Consider the following 15,012-nt stretch of genomic DNA (forward strand, 5'->3'; position numbering starts at 1 on the left):
AGTACATGAGAGATGAACAAAGATCTGTACATGCAAAGTGAGTTGTACTTAATAGATCAAAACTCATTGTTACTTTCTAACCATTGTGAATAGTATTTGAAATCCTTTAATCAAGGTTGACCTAATAGTCATAGTGACCTAATAGTCATATGTAAATCCTTTAATAGGATGACATTCTAATGAAATATTCTAAAATCCTCTAGCAAGACCACTCATAACAAGTGATTAAATCCTTTAACAAGGTCACATTTAATAGTGTGTTTTGTATCCTTTAACAAGGTTGGTTCCTAACATCGCTCACTTCAAAATAGTGAAAATTAGTGAAATGTTGTTGGTAGTTTTTCCCAAATTGGATTTCCATGTTAAGTCTTAGTGTCAAACTTGTGTGGATTTTATTATGATGTTTTACTGATTAATGTTTATATTTTGCAGGTCTGTTATATTTAGAACAATTGACAACTAGTTGATGTTTCTAATAGTTTATAGTAGAGACCGAGCAATGAAATGATAAGATTTGAAGTTCCTTAAGTGTTTGCTTGTTAAACTAGTACATCTGGACCTTCGATAATTAATTCACCCCTGCTCTCAATTATTCTAAATATTTAAACAATTGGTATCAGAACATTGGTACTTGTAGAGAGAAGTTTGAAGGTACTTAAAGCTAAAGATCATAGCATATAAAAGGGATGTACCAAAGTTGAAAAAGGAGAATTTTCCTACATGGAAAATGTTAAGGAGGCTACATATAGCTAATATTAGTGATGCTACATTGGATTTTCTGGACAATACATATGCCAATATTACAATAGTCCCTCTGACTGATCAACAACTAAAAGAAAAACAACAACACAATCAGCTAATGTTGGAGACTGCTTCAACCCTAAGCTATGCTACATTTGATAACCTAAAAGAGTGCAAGAATTCAAAAGAAATTTGGGATAAATTGAAGACCATCTATGGAGGAGATGATAATGTCTTAAGAGCCAAATCATAAAGTCTAAGAGGTAAATTTGATGAAATGGGAATAACAAAAGGTGAGAACGTAGTTCAAAAATGTACAAGAATCAAAGAGGTTATCAATGCTATTTGAGGTTCAAATGGAAAGATTAAGGTTGGAACAATAATAAGTAAGGTATTCAGAACTCTACTTCATATTTATGTTATTAGGGTTTCTGCAATACAAGAATTGAGATGTACACCAAGTAATGACCTAACCTTGGAAGGTGTAATTGGTAGGATTACTGCTTTTGAGATCTGTAATTTTGATAATTACACTCTTGCTACTATTCAATCTTCTTTTAAATCACAACTAGTTCTTAGTAAGAAAGGAAAAAGAAAACATGTAGAAAGTGACAATGATACTTATGATGATGAACTTGAAGCATTGATAGCTAGGAAATTTTGAAGAGGCAAAGGAAAATACAAAGGTAAACTTCCCATAATATGTTTTTCATGCAACAAATTTGGTCATATTGTTGCAAGGTTTCCTAATAGAGAAGACAAGGATAAAAGGTAGGAAAGCAAGTACAAAGGAAGAAGAGATGACTGGGACTTCAAGAAGAACAAGGACTAAAAAGACAAAGGTAGGAATCTTGTTATATTTCTAAAGAAGAAACTGATACTAAATCCAAAAATAATGATGAAGAAGTAGTATATTTTTCTATGAAAGAAGATTTTGATGAAGATGAGAAAACTACTTTAATCTCTTCTATGAATAAAAGTGATAGATGGATAATTGATAGTGGTTGTTCTAATCACATGACCAGTGATAGAAGTAAATTTGAGAATATTGGACTAGACAAGGGTGGCTATGTTAAATTTGGTAATGATGTTCCATGTCTTGTGAAAGGTAAAGGATCAATTCAATTGACTAATAAGATCAAATGTGACAATGTTTATTGTGTTGAAGGACATAACTATAATCTGTTGAGTAGTTCATAGTTAAACAAATCAATTTACAGAGTTTAATTCCATCATAGAAAGGCCAAAATATTTGATGTTGATGGTAAATTGATTGGAAGTGGTGATCAAACAAGAGGTAACTTGTTCTATCTAGATTTATCTGATGAGACATGTTTGTTTGCCCAACATGAAGATATTTGGTTATGAAACAAGAGATTATGTCATGTAAACTTTGACAATTTGGTTAGTTAGCATTAGTAAAATGAAAAGAGTAAGAGGTTTTCCAAAATTGAAGAAATTTGACAATGCTATGTGCAAACAATATCAATTGGGGAAAGTGACAAAGTATAGTTTCAAGAGAAATATATTCAACTGATGATATTTTGGAATTGATTCATACTAACTTATGTGGAGCTATTGGTGTTCAAAGATATAGTGGAGACAAATATTTGATTCTATCATTGACGATTACTCTAGAATGATGACTGTGATATTTCTTAAAGAAAAATTTGATACTTTCAGTTGTTTAAGTGGTATTTGGCCAGAGTTGAAAAAGAGATAGGAAAGAGTCTGAAGTGCTTGAGATTTGACAAAAGTGGTGAACTCCTTTCCAATGAGTTCAACATATTCTACAATGACAAAGCAATCAAAAGACACATGTCTACACCTAGGACCCCTCCCTAGAATGGAATAGCTAAAAGAAGGAATAGATCAATAATGGGTTGTGCTAGAACATTGATGATGGATAAAAATGTGTCACAAAAATACTGGAGAGAAGTTGTAAGTAAAACTATTTATACTCATAGTAAAGTGTAAGTCAAAAAAGGTACAAAGACTACACTTTTTGAATTGTGGTATGGATATTCACCTAATATGAATATTTTAATTTTTTTGGAAGCAAATGTTACATATTCAAAGAAAATAGAAATGGAAAACTTGATGCTAAAAGTAATGAAGTTATATTCCTAGGATATTCCACCAAGAGAAAAGCTTATAAGTGTGAACTATAACACTCACAAAGTTGTGGAAAGTGCAAATGTGAAAGTTGATGAATATAAAGAGAAGAATGAAGTTGAATGTAAGATAGAGCCTGGAGATTATAGTTCATTCATATTTGTGATTTGTGAATGATAGTTCTCCAAACACTTCACTTAAACAAGAAAATAAAGTTGTAGATCCTTAGTAGACTGGGAATGCTGAGTGACAACAACAATTTGCTGAGAAACAAACTATGGGTGCTGAGCAATAGGGAAATGATGCATAGTTATAGACAAAGGAAGACAAACATCAGGAAGACAATACTAAGCATGCAAAACATGAACTAGATTCTGAACAAAAGAGAGATAATGAGCTTGAAATCATTTTTCAAGATGAACCTGTTGAAGAAAAAAGAATAAAAAATCTCATGCTAGAAAAATATGTTAGAAGACACCAACCACCTGAACAAATCATTGGAGATAAAGAGTTTGGTGTTATGACAAGAAAAAGACTCATAAGTGATACATGCTTACTTTGAGAGTTTAAGCCTAAATCTATAAAAATATGCTTTGAAGAATGAAGATTGGATACAAGCAATGAATGAGGAAATTTACAAGATTGAAAAGAATAAAACATGGACCCTAGTACATAGACCTAAAGACAAACATTATTGTAACAAAGTGGGTATTTAGCAACAAGTTGAATGAAAATGGTGAAGTCATAAGGAACAAGTCATGACCAGTATGCAAAGGATATGCACAAGAGGAAGGTTTGACTATTGGGAAACATTTTTCCCTATAGTAAGATTATAAGGAGTTAGAACACTTCTGGCATACTTTGGTTATAAAGGATTTAAGGTAAATCAAATGGATGTGAAATCTAAATTTTTGAATGGATACTGGAAGAAGTATACATAGAACAACTTGAAGGATTTGTGGATCCTAGAAGGAAGAATATGATGTGTAAGCTGCACAAAGATTTATATGTTTTGAAGAAAGCCTCTAGAGCATGGTATGAAAGAAAACATAGCTACTTGGTGAAGATTGGTTTTGGAAGAAAAAATGATAATTACAATCTATATTTGAAAATTGGCAAGAACAATGAGGTATGGTTAACTGAAATTTTCATTGATGATATCATATTTGGAGGTAAGGAAGCATTATGCAAATAATTTTTTGATGAAATGAAGAAGGAATTTGAAATGTTAATGTTTGGTGAGATGAAATTCTTTGTTGGTTTACAAGTGTATCAATTGAAGCAAGGTATCTTCATTACTTAGTCCAAATATATCAAGGAGATACTAAAAACTTTTTGGGTGGAAGATTCAAGACCAATGAGTACACTTATGTCTACTAGACATAAGTTATCTAAGAATGATGATTCTAATGATCTAAACTAGACACAATAAAGATGAATGATTAGAAAATTGCAATATGTTGTTCATAGTAGACCAAATATTGCATTAGAAATTGGGATAGTTGCAAGATTTTCAGCAAGTCCTAAGGAAAATCACATGATGGCAGTGAAAAGAATACTAAGATATTTGAAAGAAACAAAATACTATGGATTGTATCACGAGAAAAATGATACGTTTGAATTGAAGGTATTCACTGAATCTGATTGGGCAGGAAATGAAGTTGACAAGAAAAACATAATTAATGGTGCATTCTTTCTAGGAAAGAGACTGATTTCATGGAGAAACAAGAAGTAGAACTACATTTTCCAATCAACAAATGAAGCTGAGTATGTGGCAGTAGCAATGAATTGTTCAAATATCATATGGATCAAGAAATTGTTGAAAGGTATGAAGGAAGAAATTACTAATCCAATGGTTATCTACTATGATACCACTAGTGCTATTAACATATCAAAAAATTGTGTTATGCACACAAAGACAAAGAACATTGCTATCAAGTGTCATTACTTGAGAGAGCTAGTTTAGGACAAAGAAGTAAAATTGGAATATGTGAATACTAAAGAGAAAATTGTTGACATATTCACTAAAGATTTACCTAAGGATTCTCATGAATGTCTTAGAGCTAAACTGGGGATGATTCTCATAGATAAAGTTACTTAACCAAAAGTGAAGCATTGCATCAAATGTGTAGATCATACTATCTTACAAAATAATGCAGACAGTTCTACTTTAGGAGTTTCCTAAGGTAGTTACGAGGAAGAAGGACTAAATGATGCAACAATCATACAAATATGACATATGAAGAATTTAGAATTGACATGGAAGTATCTACATGAGAAAGATGTATGAGTTGAAGGTTTGTTTGGCATTGTTGTTAAAGAGGGAGAGATTATCTAAGTTACCATGAAAGAAAGAGATTATCCAACATGAAGGAGAATATGTAATTCAGTTACCATGAAGAAGGAGAAATCATGAGTGAGAGATTATTAGAGAGTTACTGATCAAGATCACAATGAAAGAGGGAGAAAGTGAAAGTTGGCAGAGATATCTAAGAAAGGGGGAGTGATTACTTAGAGGGAGCTCATAAGATTTATTTGAGGTATTACCAAAGATATGAATTAGAATGAAACTAAGGATATTAATGAAGATAAGATACATTGAGGGTGTTTCTTGTGTTAGTAAATTTCTTGGATTGTATGGTAACCAAAATTATTTTGAGAGTTTCTAGAGGCATTTCCATCAATGCCAAAGAGGGAGATTGTTGGAAACTACAATTGGAATAAATGTTATGTTTTCATTGATTTCAAATCTATTGATAAGATAGTTTTCTATATGATATAAATATCATATCTATTTGATTGATGAAGAGGATTTGAGAAGTTGTTCATAACAAAAGCATCTAGAGGATAGGTTGAGCTATGAAGAGGAAACTACAAATGGAAATTTGATTAGTTAGACTTTGACAAGATAAGTTGATTGTTTAAATCATGTTACAAGTGGAGAAGACAATAATGTTCAAGTCTTGAAAGTTTGAACAAAGATAGATCAAATGCATAGGCTTGACCAAGAAATAGAATAGAAGACTAAAATTTTTTGTAGTACATGTTGAGTGATGCTAGTGTCAACCAATCCACAATAAGTGTTAAGAAAAGTTAGTGTTGATTGAGCATCAATATCGACTGAGTGACAGTTTATGTGCCAAGCAAGAAATTTAATAGTGATCGAGTAACCTAGTGATGACCGAGTGTCAAAACTTAGTGTTGGTTGAGGAATAACATTATACCTATTTGTGAGGAATTATAATTTCCATCCAACTAAGTTAATTTCTTGTAATATGGAAAGTGTGTTGAAGATAAGGATTGATGAGTTGGATCATTTAATTCTAGGAGAGGATTAGGTAAATGACCTAATGGATTGGATTCAAAGAGAAGTTTCTAGAAAAAGAAGAGATAAACAAAATGGTGATAAGATACATTGTATTTGATAGATCAAATCATGAAACCTAAGATCTACACTGGTGTTTAAGTAGAAAAGATCAAAATTACCTACTTAAGGAGGTACAAGGAAAACTTTATGTATGTGCAAAGAGTATATGCCCAGAAAGGAGATGTTCTAGGGAGTTAGAGATATTGTTGATGTTATTGACTGGAAAATCTAAGTAGAGGGCTGAATCAAGTTGAGAAGAAGTGAAGGGTGATTGCTCAAAGGGTTGCCAAACAAATCTAAGATTGAGATGACAATGGAAGCCAAATAATGATGTAGGGGACTCCCCTTAATACCATAAACTCATAACAAAAACAAAGAAATGACAACAAATGCGAGAAAAAAATAGGAACTTCTTATTATTGCCTCAAATGTAGAATTATATAATTCTCAATTACAATATGCTAACCCAAATGGATGCCTTCATTACAATAATTTGCAAGATAGTGCTGCGAACTATCACCCAAAGCTATCCTAAACAATCTTTGGGCCTTTCTTAAATAGGTAGATTTATGTTGCCTGAGAAGATTCTAGATGCTTAAACTTAATACCTATAGTTGACAGATCCTAACAATACACATAGAGTCAACCAAATACATCTTTTACAAATTATTTTATAAATTTTGGTAGCCCAACATTCAAAGGCCATAACTCATGAACTGTTGCTCTAATTGGCTATTATAATCACTTTTTAGAAAGCTAGCTCCTGATCTATAGGCTTATAACTATGCTAGCACCATTCTATCGAGTTTTTGGACCTCATCTAGGCACTCTAAGGCCTCCAATGGTGATCCTAAAGATTTTTCTGCAAATTTTTCCACCAAAAATCTACAATAAATTCTTTGATACTAATGCTTGAGCAATGCAATTTTTATGGTAGGTTTACAACTCTAAAATGAACCTTTCTATATAAAATGAGAACATTTTGAGCTCGTATGAAAAACTTACTAAAAATAGTAAGTTTCCATAAATAGTAACCACCTTGCCTACTAGTCCTTATTAAATTAGAAAAAGGCTGAAAATAAAATATTTTTGGGTGATGCAAGATTGCTCTTACACCCAAGATGCTCCTACCTTAGATACTTGAGGTAATTTGAGAAGTGACCCTATCACATCTCAGGTGTTCAAAGGAAAACCAAGATAGTTGACCTCCTCCTTTGAGAGCCATGTTGAATCCTCAACTAGTTTCCCTTTTGATTTGACTAGATATTCCTCATAAGTTTTGTTTTTGGAACTTTTTCCAATATGACTGTCTAGTATCTCCTCAATCTCCTTGGTAGTCGAACTAGCTGCTGGAATGCCCCATTGCACTTCTGCAATTTCATCTCCATCACTTGCTTCATAATACTTTGTTAAATCTAAAATAATAAGTACTAGTGAAATATTCAATTTAATAGGCAACTCCACTTCATACACATTTCCAGAATCATGCCTCTTCACTATCTTGCATAGTCCAAACTTCTTCATCATTAACTTATTATATCTACCTACTGGAAAACACTCCTTTCTTAAATGAACCATGACTTCATCTCCAATCTAAAATTCCTTATATCTCCTTTTCACATCTACCTTAGCCTTATACTATGTATTCATCTTCATGGTGTGCTTCCTCACCTCCTCATGGATGTTCTTCAAATGTTTTGCAAAATCTTCTGCTTCAACACTACTTATCTCTACCTTATCCAACTTCCTCAATTCAAAAACATTTTAGGGACTACTCCCATATACAATCTAGAATGGTGATATACAAATAATCCTATTGATAGAATTATTATATGCAAATTCCACCTATGGTAAAATCATATCCTATCCTTTTGGTTTATGTCCAACCAAGCATCTCAGCAAGTTTCCCAAACTGCGATTCACAGCTTCTATCTGCCCATCAGTCTGTGGATGATGTGATGAACTAAACTTCAAATTTGTCTTCAAATTCTTCCACAATGTATGCTAGAAATACCCAACAAATTTGGTATCTCTATCTGAAACTATACTCTTTGGTAGACCATGCAATCTCACCACTTCCCTAAAAAATAACTTTGTTACATGAACAACATCACCAGTCTTCTTACAAGGAATAAAATGTTCCATCTTTGAAAACCTATTAACCACCACAAAAATGGAATCATGCCCATGTTGTGTTCTCAGCAATCCAAGAATAAAATCCATGTTGACATCCTCTCATAGCTTCTCTGATACAAATAATGGCTGATACAACCCTGTATTCTGCTTCACTCCTTTTTCCATCTAAAATACTCAACAACTTTGTACAAGCTTCATCACATCTTGCTATAACTGTGGTGAGCAACAATTTTCAGCAACCAAAGCTATAGTTTTATTGCTACCAAAATGTCTAGCCAATCCACCACTATGCTTCTCCTTGATAAGGTTCTCTCTCATTGAACTTCTTGGAATGCACAACTAGCTTCCTTTGAACAACATATTATCTTGGATCATAAAATCCAACCACTTTGTCCTATCAAGCGTAACAAGTTTTATACAAGCCTTCCACGCTTCACCAAAATTAGGATCATCTAGATACAATGTACTAAGTTCCTTGAACCCAACCACCTCTATTTGCATTTTTGTCAGCAAAAGTTGTCTTCTACTAAGAGAATCTACAACTTTGTTAGATTTACCACTTCTGTGTTTCAAAAAAAATGTAAAACTCTGCAAAAAATCAACCCACTTTAAATGCTTTTGGTTCAATTTTCCTTGACTATTCAAATATTACAAAGCTTGATGATCAATATACAAAACAAACACCTTGGGAAGAAGATAGTGTCTCCACTTCTTCAATGCTTGAACTATGGCATAAAATTCTTGATCATAAACATAATATTTTCTTTTTGCATCATTCAAATTCTCATTGAAATAAGAAACAGGTCTTACTTCTTGGCTCAAAATAGCTCCTATTGCAGTACCACTAGTATCACAGTCTACTTGAAACACTTTGTTAAAATTAGGAAGTGCTAAAATAGGTTGCTTATTAACTTTCTATTTCAATAGATTGAAACTCTTATCTTCTCCCATAGTCCAATTAAACTCTTTGCTATCTCCTCTCACTGCTCTAGTCAAGGGTCCACAAATATTGCTAAAACTTCTTATGAACTTTCTGTAAAATGTAGTGATTCCATGAAAAGATCTTACCTCTGTCACACTCCTTGGAGTAGGCCATTCAAGGATAGCCTTCACTTTCTCTAGGTTCATTTTCAAACCTTCTCTAGAGACTACAAATCTCAAGTACACCAACTGCTTCTTTAAAAAACTACACTTCTTCAAGTTTATCAAAAAATTTTCTTCCCTCAACTTTTCAAACACCTTGCAAATATGAATCAAATGCTCCTCCAATGTCTTACTAAAGATCAATATATCATCTAGGTAAATAATGACAAAACTACCTAGAAACTCCTTCAGTACCTCATTCATGAGCCTCATGAAAGTGTTTGATGCATTGGTTAGCCCAAAAGGCTTGACTAACCACTCATATAGTCCTTCCCTTATCTTGAAAGCAGTCTTCCACTCATCACCTTCTCTGATATGAATATGATGGTACCCACTCTTCAAATCTATCTTTTTGAAATAATAAGCTCCACTCAAATAGTCCATAATATCATCCATCCTTGGCAAAGGAAATATACACTTGATGGTGATCTTGTTGATAGCATAAGAGTCTGTGCACATCCTCCATTCTCCATTCTTCTTTGGTGCTAACATTGCTATTATAGCACATGGACTCAGACTCTCTCGAATCAACCCCTTTTGCAACAACTCATGAACTTTCCTATTCAACTCTTCACTTTCTGCTAGTGTCATTCTGTGTGCTACCTTGTTTGGAAAATTGGCTCCTGGAACCAAATCCATCTAGTGACTAATCTTCCTCATTGGGGGCAATCCATCAAGTACATTATCTAATACAATATTAAAAAAATCTTCCAACATATCTGCAACTTCTACAGGTACCTCCTCTACTTCTTCTTTACTATCTTTAGGAATTATAGCAAAACACATATGCTCATGTTTCATACCTTTAAGAAACTCTTTTCCATCAACAAACATATTTTGGCAGCACTACATACCTTTTCTTCTTTATCCTTCAATGGCTTCAACTTATGTTTCACTCCATCCTTAGTTAGAGTGTAGGTATTTGCTTGCCCATCATGTACAACATGCTTGTCAAACTGCCATGGCCTACCCAAAAAAATATGGCATATGTTCATAGGTATGATATCACATAGTACCTCATCCTAGTATCTTCCAATCTTGAACTTCACTAAGCACTACTCGATGACCATAACCTTGTGGCCATCTTGCAACCAAGAAATATAGTACAGATGTGGATGTTTCTGTCTCTTCAACTTCAACTTGGTGACCATCGTTTCTAGCACCAGATTGTCAGTACTTCCACCATCAATGATCACATCAAAAAACTTATCTTCACATCTGCATCTTGTTCAAAACAAACTCCTTTGATAAGGTTCATTCTCACCACTCAGCAGGACTGTTCTGTTAACTAGGACTTCTCCTCTTTTAGCATCTTTAGAATGTGAGGATCTGGCATCTTCATCAACATGTGCAACTCTTGCTTGACCTTCTATTCTTTCATCTATCCTTCCTTGGCGATGGGTGCATTCAAATGCTCTATGCCCTTCTTCCCTGCAGTGAAAATATTTTCCATAGAAGCCTTCTCTTCTAGATTCTTGTCCTTTGCCTCTTCCTCTCTGATCTTTATTGTTTTGATGATGGAAATGATTGAAATTGTTTCCCCTTTGTTTCTAGTTGCTACTTCCAGCCTCATCCTTGTTCTTTTGATCATCATTACGACCTCCATAAGGTTGTTTGCTAGATCTTCCACCACACCCTCTTCCACTATTCTTATTATCAAAATTCTTGTTCAGTTTCTCCTTAACTCTTAGGGAAAACTAGTATGCCTCCTCAATACTATTCATACAAACCAAACTTAGCTCATCTTGAATGCTGGGCCTTAACCCATTAAGATAATGGGTGACTTTCTTCTTATCAGCTTTTGCATGGTCAGTTCTAATGAGAACTCAATAGAACTCCTCAGTAAACTCTTGAATAGATTTTATCGCTTGCTTCATTCCTTGCATCTTCTTCAACAAATCAAGCTCATAATCCATAGGAATGAATTTTCACTTAATTTTAGCTATCATCTGATCCCATCTGGTGATTTTGTCCTTTCCCTTTCTATTTCATTCCAACTGAACCTCTTGCCACCAGATCTTTGCATGTCCCTTTAGTTTTGCTTTTGCAAACTTGACCCTATATGAATCCTCAATATCTTCATACTCAAAGTACTTCTCTGGTTCATTGATCCAATCAATCAGCTTTGCTGGGTTAAGATTTTTGAAAAATGTGGGAACCTCAAACTTAGGTCTTTTTCCAATCTTAGAGATGGCCCTAAAAAGCCTCTCTTCCTCGGGGTTTAGAACTACCTCTGCTTCGACAATTTCTTCTACTTCATCCTCATCCTCACTTTTATCTCTTATGGGAAGATTCATTCCTCTACGCATTTTTCTTCCAATGCTTGCATTTGGCTTTGGAGGGCTTAAAAATCCTTAGGTGTAACACTTGTATCTCTTCCACCACACTCTTCATGGAGGAATTTCATGCTTCTGTTGAAACCCTAGTGCAAACTACCTCACAATTGACGATCTATCTACACACTCAACCCAAACTATGGTCTTGTTGCGAGCTGCCTCACAGTTGATAGTCTATCCACATGCTCAAGAACTCTTGCTCTGATACCACTTGATGTAGGAGACTCCCCTTAATACCATAAAATCATAATAGAAACATAGAAACAAAAGAAAATGCAAGAACAAAATATGAACTTCTTATTATTGCCAAAAATGTAGAATTATAGAATTCTCAATTACAATATGCTAACCCAAATGGGCACCTTCATTATAGTAAATTGCAAGACAGTTCTGTGAACTATCACCTAGAGTTGTCCTAAACAATCTTTGGGCCTTTCTTAAATAGGCAGTTTTATGCCACCTAAGAAGGTTCTAGATGCTTAAACTTAATTGTTAGGGTTGATAGACCCTAACAATACACATAGAGTCAGCCAAATACATCTTTGACAAATTATTTTAGAAATTTTGGTAGCCCAATTTTTGAAGGCCATAACTCATGAACCGTTGCTCTGATTAGCTATTATAACCACTTTTTGGAAATGCTAGCTACTAATCTATAGGCTTAAAATTGTGCTATCACCCTTCCATCGAGTTTTTGGACCTCATCTGGATACTCTAAGGCCTCCAACGGTGAGCCTAAAGATTTTTCTGCAAATTTTTCCATCAAAAAGCTACAATAACTTCTCTAATACTAATGCTTGAGCAATGAGATTTTTATGGCAGGCTTACAACTCTAAAATGAACTTTCTTGTAGAAAATGAGAACATTCTAAGCTCGTGGGACAAACTTATTAAAAATAGTAAGTTCCCATAAATAGTAACCACCTTCTCTACTAGTCCTTATTAAATTAGAAAAGGCTGAAAATAAAATATTTTTGGGTGATGCAAGATTGCCCTTACACCTAGGATGCTCTTGCATCAAATAGATAATCAGTAAATGAGATCTAAACATAGATCTGTACATGCAAAGTGAGTTGCACTTAATAGATCAAAACTTCTTGTTACTTTCTAACCATTATGAACAATATTTGAAATCCTTTAATCAAGGTTGACCTAACAGTCATAGTGACCTAATATTCATATGTGAATCCTTTAACAGGGTGATATTCTAATGGAATGTTCTAAAGTCCTCTAACAAGGCTACCCTTAATAGGGTAATTAAATCCTTTAACAAGATCATATTTAATAGTGTGTTTTGTAACCTTTAATAGGGTTGGCTTCTAATAGAGCTTACTTTAGAAGAGTGAAAAATAGTGACATGTTGCTCGTGGTTTTCCCAAATTAGGGTACCATGTTAAATCCTACTATCCAACTTGTGTGGATGTTATTGTGATGTTTAACTAATTAATGCTTACATTTTTCAAGTATATTATATTTAGAATAGTGGATAGCTAGTTGATGTTGCTAATAGTTTACATTAGAGACTGAGGAATGAAATGATAAGATTAGAAGTTCTTTAAGTGTTTGTTCAATTGATAGATCTAGACCTTGGATAATTGATTTACCCCACTCAGTTATTCTAAATATTCTAACAACGAGTTCTATAGAGAGCTCTATAAATGTGGAAAATCCAAAAGGTTAGCTTTAAGCTCTTCACTCACCTATGAGGGTTCATTGAAAATAGGCAAATTTTGACATACGAATTAGGAACTGTAGGTGCACAAAGTTAGCCTAAGCACTTACTGGGTTGTTTCCCCTAGAATGTAGGATTATTTTATTTATTTTCTTTCCTTTTTTGTATTATAAAAACTTTTAGTCTATGTATTTTTTGGAGACAACAATTTGTAGTTAGGACTTCAAAGTCATGAAAAGATGCCTACCAAAGGTGTGTTTGATATTAGCAATGCATTCTCATTAGTCTTCAAGATGCCTCTTAGGGTCTTCCACCTCATGAGATTTATATAAAAATAGCAATCAAAGAGAGAATATTTTGTAACAGATGCATCCCTAGGAATAGAATCTAACATAAAATATAGAGTATGTAGAATTAGCATGCAATATATAAACAAAATCTATATAGGTGTATATAAGTTATCAAAATCCATTTAGATGCAAAAAAAATGACATGTGGCATAGGTATCTAATGATGTATACCATACTTGTATGACATGACATAATAAGACTAGGTCTTCCGTGACATGATGTGATTACAAAAAAAGGTAATTGGAAGGATTAATGGTAGATGTTACACATTCGTATGGGATCGCACAAATTGGACAAAATATTGCATGGTTAAGAATATTTTGGAAGATGGGAAATGTGTAAAAAAAGTGAAAATCAGTCAAAAAATATATATGAAATGCCATGACATGTTAACAAGCCATTAACTTTGTACTTTTGATTGGACATCAAGGGAAAACACATGATGGGCTATGGGACATGAAATTCAAGTGTGCAGTTTCTACAATTCTATTGTAGACTATCAAAAAGTAATGTTGAAAGAGATTAACTATTTTCCATTATGTTATGCATTGTGTTGCCAACTTTGTTTCAATCTCTCTTTGTTTTAGGGGAGATTTAGTTAGACAATGATGAAAAGTTTTGGTGGACAATAAAAACTTGACAAAAGGGGACACTTTACCTAGTAATATGCATTTGCACATGCACTTAATAATGATTTTAAGTTTTCCATAATTTTAAAACTGTGAATTAAGAGCATGATTTAAATGGTTGTCAAGCTATATTTCTAGGGTTTCAAACTCTAAAGCTTCTTAAAATCAAGTTTTTAGTTATATATAAGGGTTGATCCAACATTTCTCTAAGAACAAATATTTCTAAAAATCGTATAATTTTTCTACTATCATGTTTTATTGCTTCCCATGCACCATGTCATTTTTTTGTTTAAGAAAAGATGGCTCTAGTTCTACTTTGTTTTTGGAAGCTTTTTTTTCCATAGGTATATCTACATTGGAAATTTTACACATGCAACATTTCTCTGTGAAAGCATATTTCATAAAAAGTGTATTATTTTTTGATCTCATGTTTGCCTATTGATCATGTACCATGTCATGTTTTTGAAAGAACATATAGCTCCCCTTACAAGAGAATGATCTCTTAGTTGTTGAGTTTTATTTCT

General features: G+C 33.4%; 1 pseudogene; it reads left to right on the forward strand.

Moving 5' to 3' along the window:
* LOC149552114 (uncharacterized) overlaps positions 1-15,012 on the forward strand; it is a 100,355-nt pseudogene that overhangs the window by 22,524 nt on the left and 62,819 nt on the right.

Source organism: Cupressus sempervirens, chromosome 6, assembly GCF_028749045.1.
Source record: "Cupressus sempervirens isolate cs-2001-9-10 chromosome 6, ASM2874904v1, whole genome shotgun sequence".
NCBI lineage: Eukaryota > Viridiplantae > Streptophyta > Pinopsida > Cupressales > Cupressaceae > Cupressus > Cupressus sempervirens.